This window comes from Neoarius graeffei, chromosome 23 (assembly GCF_027579695.1).
Source record: "Neoarius graeffei isolate fNeoGra1 chromosome 23, fNeoGra1.pri, whole genome shotgun sequence".
In the NCBI taxonomy this organism is placed as follows: domain Eukaryota; kingdom Metazoa; phylum Chordata; class Actinopteri; order Siluriformes; family Ariidae; genus Neoarius; species Neoarius graeffei.
In genome coordinates this window covers 45,587,807-45,599,063 of record NC_083591.1, presented here as the reverse complement: position 1 = coordinate 45,599,063, position 11,257 = coordinate 45,587,807, and positions in this window count along the sequence as shown.

Genomic DNA, 11,257 nt, shown 5'->3' with positions numbered 1-11,257 from the left:
CACATCGGCCTTTTCCATTAAAGAGGTGTATGATGAAACCCTGAGTGTAAAATGAGCAAACGTTTTACACACATGAAACAGCCATGATTTGCGTTTAAAATGCCTGTATCACATATATTATCAGTAATAATGATACCTTTTATATACAGAGATGGAAAAGTCAGTAGACTGGATGCCTGTGACAAGCTGATTTTGCAGTAGATGATGCAGAAGAGGGCGGATAGCATTTTCCTCTGAGCGTGGTATGCTGCCCTGAGAATGTTCTCATCTCATTATCTCTAGCCGCTTTATCCTTCTACAGGGTCGCAGGCAAACTAGAGCCTATCCCAGCTGACTACGGGCGAAAGGCGGGGTACACCCTGGACAAGTCGCCAGGTCATCACAGGGCTGACACATAGACACAGACAACCATTCACACTCACATTCACACCTACGGTCAATTTAGAGTCACCAGTTAACCTAACCTGCATGTCTTTGGACTGTGGGGGAAACCGGAGCACCCGGAGGAAACCCACGCGGACACGGGGAGAACATGCAAACTCCACACAGAAAGGCCCTCGCCGGACCCGGGGCTCGAACCCAGGACCTTCTTGCTGTGAGGCGACAGCGCTAACCACTACACCACCGTGCCGCCCCCTGAGAATGTTGACTTTTGAAAATGCTATATTATGCTTAAACTATTTTTTTCTTTCGAATTTGTCCCTGATTGTCTCTCTAATCTAGTCTTGGCCAATTCCCACCCACCAGTTAGGTCTTTCCTGTCATAAGATAGCTGCCAGTCCAGGAGGGTGAAGGCTATCATGTGCTTCCTCAGAGATAGTGAAGCCTGACGGCCTCATCTTTTTCGATGTCTCAAAATGGCGTACCGCACTCAGAGGAAAATGCTATCCGCCCTCTTCTGCATGCCTGAGCCCACAGACACCTGTGATTGGCTAGTGTTGCAGGGATTGATATTGGAGAGGGAGTATGCCACCTGTTCAACTCAGACAGCATTGTCAATTTTGTTCTTTAGGAGTCCGGGCCATGGATTTCTGTGGCAACTTAAAGGGGAACTGAAGTCATTTTAAAACTTGCTTTATTTCTTAATTAACATGTTATTCAATTACGTTTTCAGTTTTAGTAACCTTATATCATGACTCGTATTGGCAACTAATTGCAATTAAATATTATACTTATCGGCCTATTCGGTTTTTAGCCATGTTGAATTTAGTTCGTTTGGTCCACGGCAGGCGTCGCTTATCCGCGCGATCTTCACGAGACTTGTGCGAGACTTCGAAACGTGACGTGTCAGCCAGGTGTCTGTAATGCCATTTTGAAAACTGTTTTCCAAACGAAATATTGCACAAAAACGAGTTTAAATAACGATTACTGCCTACTTTTTTCAAACTTTCCTGATTGCTATCAAACCAAACAAAACTTCCGGTTTGATTACATCAGCATTCGAAAGAGGGCGCGCGCGTCTTTTGACAACGTTGGCAGATGTTGGTCACTTTCCCTGTATCTGAAGTTGCTCCCTACTCACTATATAGTGGGGGTGCCATTTTGTAGTGCTGTCCGAAACCTTAGTGAGGATTATTTACACCCTACAGTACATAGTGCACTCAAAGTATCCCACAATGCATCACAAAAAGTAGTGTACAACGATGGTCACTAGCCAAAGCAATATATCCCATCATGCATTACGGTCGCGCTGAAAGAAATCAAATTAAAAGTCTCAAATTTGATTTAATAAAAGGCAGCGGCAAAGAAGAAAGTATTCAGCCTTGATTTAAAAAAAAAACAACTGAATCAATACTTTGTATTGATTAATGTGAGAAATACGCTCAGTATAATATGGATTTATCACAAAAATACATGCATGTATATATTATTTTGAAGACCCACCAGCCGACTGATCTGGTACGTTTTAATTGTGCGACAGTAATGACGTAAATACCAGCGTGATGGACAAGTGTCCAAAAGTGTTTTTTCATTTTACCAATGAGCTCACTATATAGTCCTCTATATTATAATTCCCTATATAGTGAGTAGGGAGTAGTGAACAAGTGAGCGATTTCGGACACAGGGTTTGATTTCCGCTGTATGTTTTACTTCCGTCCTACGATGTCTAGCACAGGTCTCAATGAATCTTGTTTATGGCCATTGCTTTGACATATGGACTGATATATTACATAGCATATTTCAAACACTCATAACTTGCTATAGCAGTGACAAAATAGCTATCAAAAATGCATTCCGATATTTCATAAAATGAGATAAATAGAATTTTGATGATAAAAAATTTGCCTTCAGTTCCCCTTTAACACAGTTTAAAATGGTGTGATGTGCTGTATATCAGTGCTGTAACCATAGTGTGAATTATTTGCTCCAAATTACACCACTTGCTGCACTACACACATCTCCCAATGATGGTAGAACAATTTTTTCTTTTACCGCCACGTAGTAATTTGCATATATATATATTAGTGCTGTCAAAAATGTCGCGTTATTAACGCGTTAACTTGACTCAATTTTAACGGCGATAATTTTTTTATCGCGAGATTAACGCTCTGTGACATGATGTAGGTTTTTCATAAGCTTTTGAAACTGCCAGGAACTTGAAACAGAGACTTTGCTTAGAAAAACGATAGCAGCTAGACTGTAATGCCACGCCCCGCACAGCCAGAGTCCTCTGCCCTCCCCCGAAGAGCCACGGTGCTCGGCTTAGGTTTCGTTTTCCCATCGGCGGCTCCAGCCAGACTTTGCAGTGGCTGTCACAAGACGTGTTATGCTCTGCAATAAAAAAAAAACATTGGTACAACCAGTGTTCGAACTATGCCGATATTTTCGGGGGGTCCCTTTTTTTCCCTTGGGGGGGGTGCTTGCGCTTGTCTCAGAGCGTGGATCTCCATCGCGTGCTCACTTCGGATATGCAAATGCTTCCCGTTACACACGATTGCTATGTCAATAAACATCATTTTGCCAATATTTTAGAGACCCCCCAACATTTCCCAAATCATGTTTTCAAGGGATCTCATGTCTGTTTCAGGGGATCTCGGATCCCCCGAGTACCCCCGTAGTTCGAACGGTGAGCAAGCCCATTCACTTTTTTATGCTGATAAGAGAATTACGATGGTTTTTCATGTGACAAAAATGTGCAATTAAATTGCGATTAATCGCGAGTTAACTATGACAGTCGCGACATTAATCGCGATTAAATATTTTAATCGCTTGACAGCACTAATATATATATATATATATATATATATATATATATATATATATATATATATATATATATATATATAATTAGTAACTCACATGGATGTAAAAACTCTGACGAAACTATGCAAAATAAAGTGCAGCATAAACCTGCCATATCATTCTCCTACTATTAATAATGATTTAAAGCAAGTCAGAGTTGAATAATGTTTTTAATGTGATGTAAGGAAAGAACAACACAGCTCATAACTTACGCTAGCAGCATGCTGGCTTTATTACAATGTACTACATTAGTAACTTTGTTACGAGATTATAATAATCATATACCAGAGGTGGACAAAGTACCCAAGTTCATTACTTAAGTCAAAGTACAGATCCCACTGGTCAAATGTTATTCCGATACAAGTGAAAGTTGTCCAGTCAAATTTTCACTTAAGTTAAAGTACTAAAGTACTTGCTTTTAAAATACTTAAGTATTAAAAGTACATTTTCTGTCAACGCATTGTTGTATTATTGTCACAACACTTACAAAACCTAACGCCGTTACCAAAGACAGAAATGTGAATTCAGAAAATGAACGCATGCTGTGCCATCATGGTGGTTTAATGTTAAGCTAGCTAGCCAGTGAAGCTCCACCTGACATGCTAGCAAACTCTTTTCACACTCGAAATCATATTGGGTAGCTAACGCTACTAGAAAAGAAAGATTTCTACATTCTGTTTATTTGGCAAGATTATGCGAAAACATATTTCTGAAAGGACTTCAGATAAATTAACATTATTCATGTTAGCGTAACTCCGTTTTTACATGCTAACTAACAGTGTCCAAGTTAACTAGCTGTGTGTTAATGTTAGCCGTGGACAAGGCTACAGCAACTTGGCGGGCAAATCCATAGAAAGTCATTTGACTAACCAGACTGCATAGCTATTGCAATGTTATCGCTAGCTCTAAAAGCACAGACAACTTCATTACAAGCTTTCTCTTGGAATAAAACGTTTACACACCTCAATATGCTTCCGCAGGTTGGACGGCGAGTTTTTGTAGGCCGTGATGTGGTTTATTTGCGGCAAACATTTAAAACAAAACGAATCTTTAAACCTTTCAGAAAACTGAAACATGGGTTCTAGAATGCATGCATCCTCCAGAAAAACCGCCTCCTTCCATTCTGCCTTCAGCTGATCGGGTTAAATAAAGCTGCTAAGAAATCACTGAACTTGATTTTATACAGTCTATGGACGTGGCGTGACCCAAGTGATTACTGATCGGCTGTCTCAGTGTCACCTGCGAAAAAACCCAATCACGTTTTAGAAAAGAAAAGAAAAACCATCCACTTTCAAAGCCACTTCATAGTAATGAGTAACGAGGACCTTGATAGAAATGTAGTGGAGTGAAAAGTACGATATTTGCCTTTCAGATGTACACTCAAAAAAAAAAACATTGGATTTACTTAACCGAGTTATGGCAACCAGTCCCACGAAACTGTGTTAATTTAGATGTATTGAATACAATTATGTTGAGTTATTCAAAACATAACTGTATTCAATACATCTAAATTAACACAGTTTCGTGGGACCGGTTGCCATAACTCGGTTAAGTAAATCCAATGGGTTTTTTTTTTTGAGTGTAGTGAAGTTAAAAATCATAAGTTTCCAAAAAAAGTAATACTCAAGTACAGTACAGATACTCAAAAAGTGTACTTAAGTACAGTACTCAAGTAAATGTACTTCGTTACTGTCCACCTCTGTCATATACTCATTTGTAGCAGTGTAACTGTGACATCACAGCGCAAAAATGTGACCGTGTGCATCATGGAAATGTGCGATATCAGCATGCTATTTATTATGCATGTAACTATAATTAAATAGAATGCTCATCTCACACGTTGTTTTGCATTGTTTATTATACAGAAATAAAAAGGAGTCTTTTCATTCATCATCTTTCTTCATCTAAAATGTATTAAACTTTTCTGAGAACCTAATCGAATTGAGAACGCAGTATCGCGAATCAAAACAAATCGTGACCAAAGTGTATTCTTACACCCTTTCTCATTCGTTTCATGAAGTCTAGCTAATCAGCTTGTGTATACACGATGACATTATGCTAGCTCCCACCTTTCGCCAAATAAATTAGGTTTCCAGGCAACCAAAACATGAGAGTTGGCAAGAATCACATCTTGTATCTGCATTGTGAAGAAATTACTTTATAATTTGTCCACCCTGATGTACTGTATGTGGTTTGTTAGGAGGTGGACTCTCGTTTTCCGCGTGGCGAAAGCTTGATTCAGTGATTATATTCAAATCAGCACTGATTTCAGCATCATGAATGAGATGCAGAACAGTTCAGTGTGAGTCCTGGCACTTGAAATTTCTATGCAACTTTGATGAATAAGGGCCATTGTGTGTGTGTGTGTGTGTGTGTGTGTGTGTAATCTTTTATCCACTGTAATGTGGTGAAGTGATTTTTAAGAGTTTTCTCACTTTTCCATCTTCACTGATTAGCAGACTCGGGGAATGTTCCAGATCATGTGTAAATATGCAGCACTGGGGTGAGTCTTGCTCTGGATGGACAATTTATTCTGACTTCATGAAAACAAATGAGAGAATAAAGCTCCAGCTTTTTGTGAGTGACTGTAACAGTCATCAAAGTAGAAATTGTAGACTTTAAATGGCATTAAATAATATATTACACACCTGTGAGACTTCACACACATGTGCGTGCATACACACACACACACCTCTCATCTCATCTCATCATCTCTAGCCGCTTTATCCTGTTCTACAGGGTCGCAGGCAAGCTGGAGCCTATCCCAGCTGACTACGGGCGAAAGGCGGGGTACACCCTGGACAAGTCGCCAGGTCATCACAGGGCTGACACACAGACACAGACAACCATTCACACTCACATTCACACCTACGGTCAATTTAGAGTCACCAGTTAACCTAACCTGCATGTCTTTGGACTGTGGGGGAAACCGGAGCACCCGGAGGAAACCCACGCGGACACGGGGAGAACATGCAAACTCCACACAGAAAGGCCCTCGCCGGCCACGGGGCTCAAACCCGGACCTTCTTGCTGTGAGGCGACAGCGCTAACCACTACACCACCGTGCCGCCCCATACACACACACTTGTGAAATTTCTTCTCATCTCAAGCAGTGAACACACACACACACGTGAGCAATGAGCACACACACATACATACCCAGAGCAGTGGGCAGCCATGCTAACAGCGCCCGGGGAGCAGTTGGGAGTTAGGTGCCTTGCTCAAGGGCACCTCAGCCCAAGGCCGTCCCATATTAACCTAACCGCATGTCTTTGGACTGTGGAGGAAACCCACACAGACACAGGGAGAACATGCAAACTCCACACAGAAAGGCCCTCGCCGGCCGCTGGGTTCGAACCCGGAACCTTCTTACTGTGAGGCGACCGTGCTAACCACTATGCCGCCCAGAGCAAACAGTGAAACAGTGCTAAAAACACTAAGGTATATGTAAGCAAAGTCGACTTGTACAGAAAATACCGGGATGTCTAGGTTGTTGTTGTTGAGGTTGTTAACTTGCAGGAGCATCACACTTGACAGCTCAGTCTGTGTTTGGACATATATATGTGTGTGTGTGTGTGTGTGTGTGTGTGTGTGTGTGTGTGTGCGCAGAGAGCCGAGACAAAAATAGGATTTTCTGATGACCAGGTCAGTCAGGTTTGTTTTCCATCTGAAGAAAACAACAGCAGGTAGAACTCTTTTGCTCCCAGCATATACACAATTTAGGCTAAAAGCAGCTCCTCTTTACTCATGTATGCTCACTCTCAAACAAAAGATTCCTCTGCAGGAATTGTGGTGATGGATGTTTGAATTTTTTTTCCTAGTCACATGACATCTGAGCTTTTTACAAGAATTCTGTTATAAACTCTTTTTTTATGAAGTCTTTTTTTTTTAAATGCTATACTAGTACCATTACTCCGGGCATTTCATTTATAAGTGTTTTTAATGTGCAACAAAAAGTCACACTTTGGCGTGTGTGATGGACGGGTGTACTCATGTTGCAAAGATGTGACACTGTGCATCATGGTCATGTGCAGCTCACGAAATGGAAATCAGCTTTCTTTTAATAATGCAGTTGCACTTTTTGAACACCAGAGGTCCTAATCTTTGAAACCTCTCTCATCTCATTATCTCTAGCCGCTTTATCCTGTTCTACAGGGTCGCAGGCAAGCTGGAGCCTATCCCAGCTGACTACGGGCGAAAGGCGGGGTACACCCTGGACAAGTCGCCAGGTCATCACAGGGCTGACACATAGACACAGACAACCATTCACACTCACGGTCAATTTAGAGTCACCAGTTAACCTAACCTGCATGTCTTTGGACTGTGGGGGAAACCGGAGCACCCGGAGGAAACCCACGCGGACAACATGCAAACTCCGCACAGAAAGGCCCTCGCCGGCCACGGGGCTCGAACCCGGACCTTCTTGCTGTGAGGCGACAGCACTAACCACTACACCACCGTGCCGCCCCTCTTTGAAACCCATCCATCTGTTATCTGTAGCCGCTTACCCTGTACAGGGTCGCAGGCAAGTTGGAGCCTATCCCAGCTGACTATGGGCGAGAGGTGGGGTACACCCTGGAAAATACATCACAGGGCTGACACATAGAGACAAACAACCATTCACACTCCCGGTCAATTAAGAGCCACCGATTAGCCTAACCTGCATGTTTGGACGAAACCAGAGCACCCGGAGGAAACCCACACAGACAACATGCAAATTCCACACAGAAAGGCCCTTGTCGGCTGCTGGGCTTGACCCCAAGACCTTCTTGTTGTGAGGTGACAGTGCTCACTAACCACTACATCACCGTGCCGCCCTTCTTTGCAACCCATAGATTTAAAAGACATAGAGAGCACGCTAGGCATGCGATCATGGTCTTTCATGGTGAACCTGCAAGAATCTGTGAGATGATGACACCAGCCCCACACCCGAGAAAGAGGTTGCAGATGTGGCCATTTTAGAGCTCTACTTTTCTTCATTAAAATTTCGTTCAGTATATTCTGAGAATCGAAATGAATTAAATCATGAAGCCTGCATTATGAATCAAATCAAATTATGACTAGAGTGTATCGTTACACTCCTAGGTGCAAGAGTTTAGAAGAAAATGAGTTCTGCGGTTTCCTTGGTTATTGCATAATAGTGAGTCTTGGCTTTCTTTCTTTTACATCAATGGACAGAAGTTGACTAAAGTAAATCACTTCAAATATCTTGGCAGCTACGTTAGTAATGACTGCAAGTTAGATAAAGAAATTACTGTGTGTATTCAAGCTGCCTCACGTGCTGTGGGTAGGCTCAGAGACAGAGTCTTCAACTGTAGGGAACTAACAACAGAAAACTAACTTAATGTGTACAAGCAATGTGTTATTCCAGCGATGATGTACAGACGTGAGACTTGGACTTCATACCGCCATCAAATAAAAACTCTAATGGTGATGATACACGGGGCAACTTTTTGGGCAATGTTGCCGAGCAATGTTGCTGGCAACGGGCAACTAGGTGAGACACAGGGCAACTTTTCAGGGCAACTAACAATGGGCAACAACAGTTAGCAACGGCAGTTTACAGTTAGCTAAAAAAATCGATGTCTTAATTTTTGCTGTGACCATTTAATCAAGCTGTCTGTTGTTTTTTAGAGCTTTGGTGAGGTAAATTTCTCCATATAGAATATTAAAATAACAACTTACCGGCGTAAAAACAGATGAGGAGTCTCGCCATCTCTTCACTCCACTGACACTGAGCGGCTGCCATATTTGTTTGAAATTTCTGATCCGAACCTCACCGGAGGTCACATGACTCGATACTCGCGTTCTGATTGGCTTATCTCAAAAAGTTGCCAGAGATTATCAGAACCATTCAGAAAGAAACAATGTTGCCCAATCTCAATAGAAAAGAGTCAAAACGCAATTGCCCAGCAACATTGCTCGGCAACATTGCCCAAAAAGTTGCCCCGTGTATCATCACCATAAGAACCATCCAACAACGGCATCTTAGATCCATTCGAAATGGGATTAAATGGGATGAGGTTCTAGAACATGCTAAGTCTGAAGACATTGAGAACATACTTATTAGAAACAAACTGCGTTGGGTGGGACATGTAGCACGTTTGCCAGATGACCGGTCAGTCAAAGCACTATTTTATGGTGAACTGGCAGAAGGTTCTAGAAAGATCGGTCGTCCATTTCTTAGATACAAAGACACTATGAAGGCTATCCTGAAACGTGGTGATGCACTACACACATGGAAGGACACTGTTACCAAGAGGCCGGAATGGCAGAAGTGCACTTACCGTACAACATAGGCAAAAAGACAGACAGTGACAGAAAGGAAGACAACAAAAGAAGAAGAACCAAGCAAGAGAGCTTTGAAAGGAAAGGACACTAAGTGAATCAATGAACTGTCTATCACTGATTGACTTTCATCAAGAACTTTCACATCCATGTTTATAGCCATTCATACAGTACATGACTATTTACTACATCTCTTGTAATCCCTCTTGTAATTTGTATTTACCCATATTGGGTCTTAGGCGTATATCTACAGTAATAAACTTTCTTCTTGAGCTATAGAACATAATCTTTGTAAGCAGGGCCGTAACCAGGATTTTTCAAATACCGAGGTCAAACACTGCGATACATCTTATTTGCCAAAAAAAAAAGTCCTAATATGGTGACTTTTCATACATTTTGGAAACGAGTCAAAATCACAAGCCCAACAAGATGAACATGTAGGTGAACATGTTTATTTTAACAATTTCAAAACTGCACGATCACAAAAGTATTTTGTGTGTGTGTGCGTGAGTGAGTGAGAGAGTGAGTGAGAGAGAGAGTGTGTGAGAGTGAGTGTTTGAGTGAGTGATGGAGTGTGAGTGAATGAGTGAGTGACAACGCAATCTAGCCGAGCCTGAATGGACTTCAATTGCTTTTTAAAAAATATATGCCCTTTTCAATAGCAAAATACTAGACGGTTATTGGACAAAACCGACTAAAACGCTACTTTCGGAGACTGAGCCTCACTGGAGATGGGAGTCAATAAGAGGGGCGGGACAAGACTTCCCGAGAGGAGGCTCATCTCCAGCTGGTGATCGGAGGAGGAGCTGTGAACACGGCTGGGCTCTTCATGATTGACAGAAAGCAGTCAGAGGTGGTACATCATGTTGTAAATAAAATGTGAACATAATAAGTTTGCTACCCGTTTTCATTTCCGTTCGAAAATACAACCAATGATCAAAACAATAGTGTCTTGTGTTCACGTTAGCCTATAGTCTGGTAAGTTAGCAAAATAGCTCAAGTCTCGTCAGCACCCAATAACTTCATAAACAACAGGTCACGACTGTCCAGCCTTTTCTGATCTGAACCGCGCCAAATCACATCGAGAGAGAGAATAAAAGAGTTTGTGCCGCCTGGAAAACGAAAATCCTATCTAGCTAAGTGGCTTCGACTGTTGTTGCTTGAAATGCTAATTAAAATTGCACTGTTAATGATCATAAGCATTCCAGCACATAACTGTCAGTGACTGGCAAAATTAACTCCCCTTCTTCCCTCTTTCTTTTTCTCTCACTTGTTGACTTTCCAGAGCTGAGTTTGGTTTGTTTTAGTGTAGTAGACTTCTTCATCTTGTGTCAATTTTCAGATTCCACGACTAATTGACAAACTGACTGGCTGCGGAGTCGGACCTTGATGAGAACACTTCTCAGCTCTTGTATATCCCGTGGTGCTTAGCTGACTATCGCGAGGCTGCCTGATATGAAATGTTTCCAATGTCGGATATTTTAGCTTCGTTTAAAAATGATTATGTGGACTTTATTTTTAGACAAACAAATGAGAACAGGGGGATGCAAGCTGAATTTAGAATTTTCCACCGATCAAAGTCAGAACGATTTTCATCATATATTAATTTCACATTTCTGAGTGAAAAATAAAATAAAATACCGTGGGACAAAAAAATGCCGAGGACATGACCTCGGTGTCCTCAATGGTAGTTACGGCCCTGTTTGTAAGGAAGCGTGTGCACTGG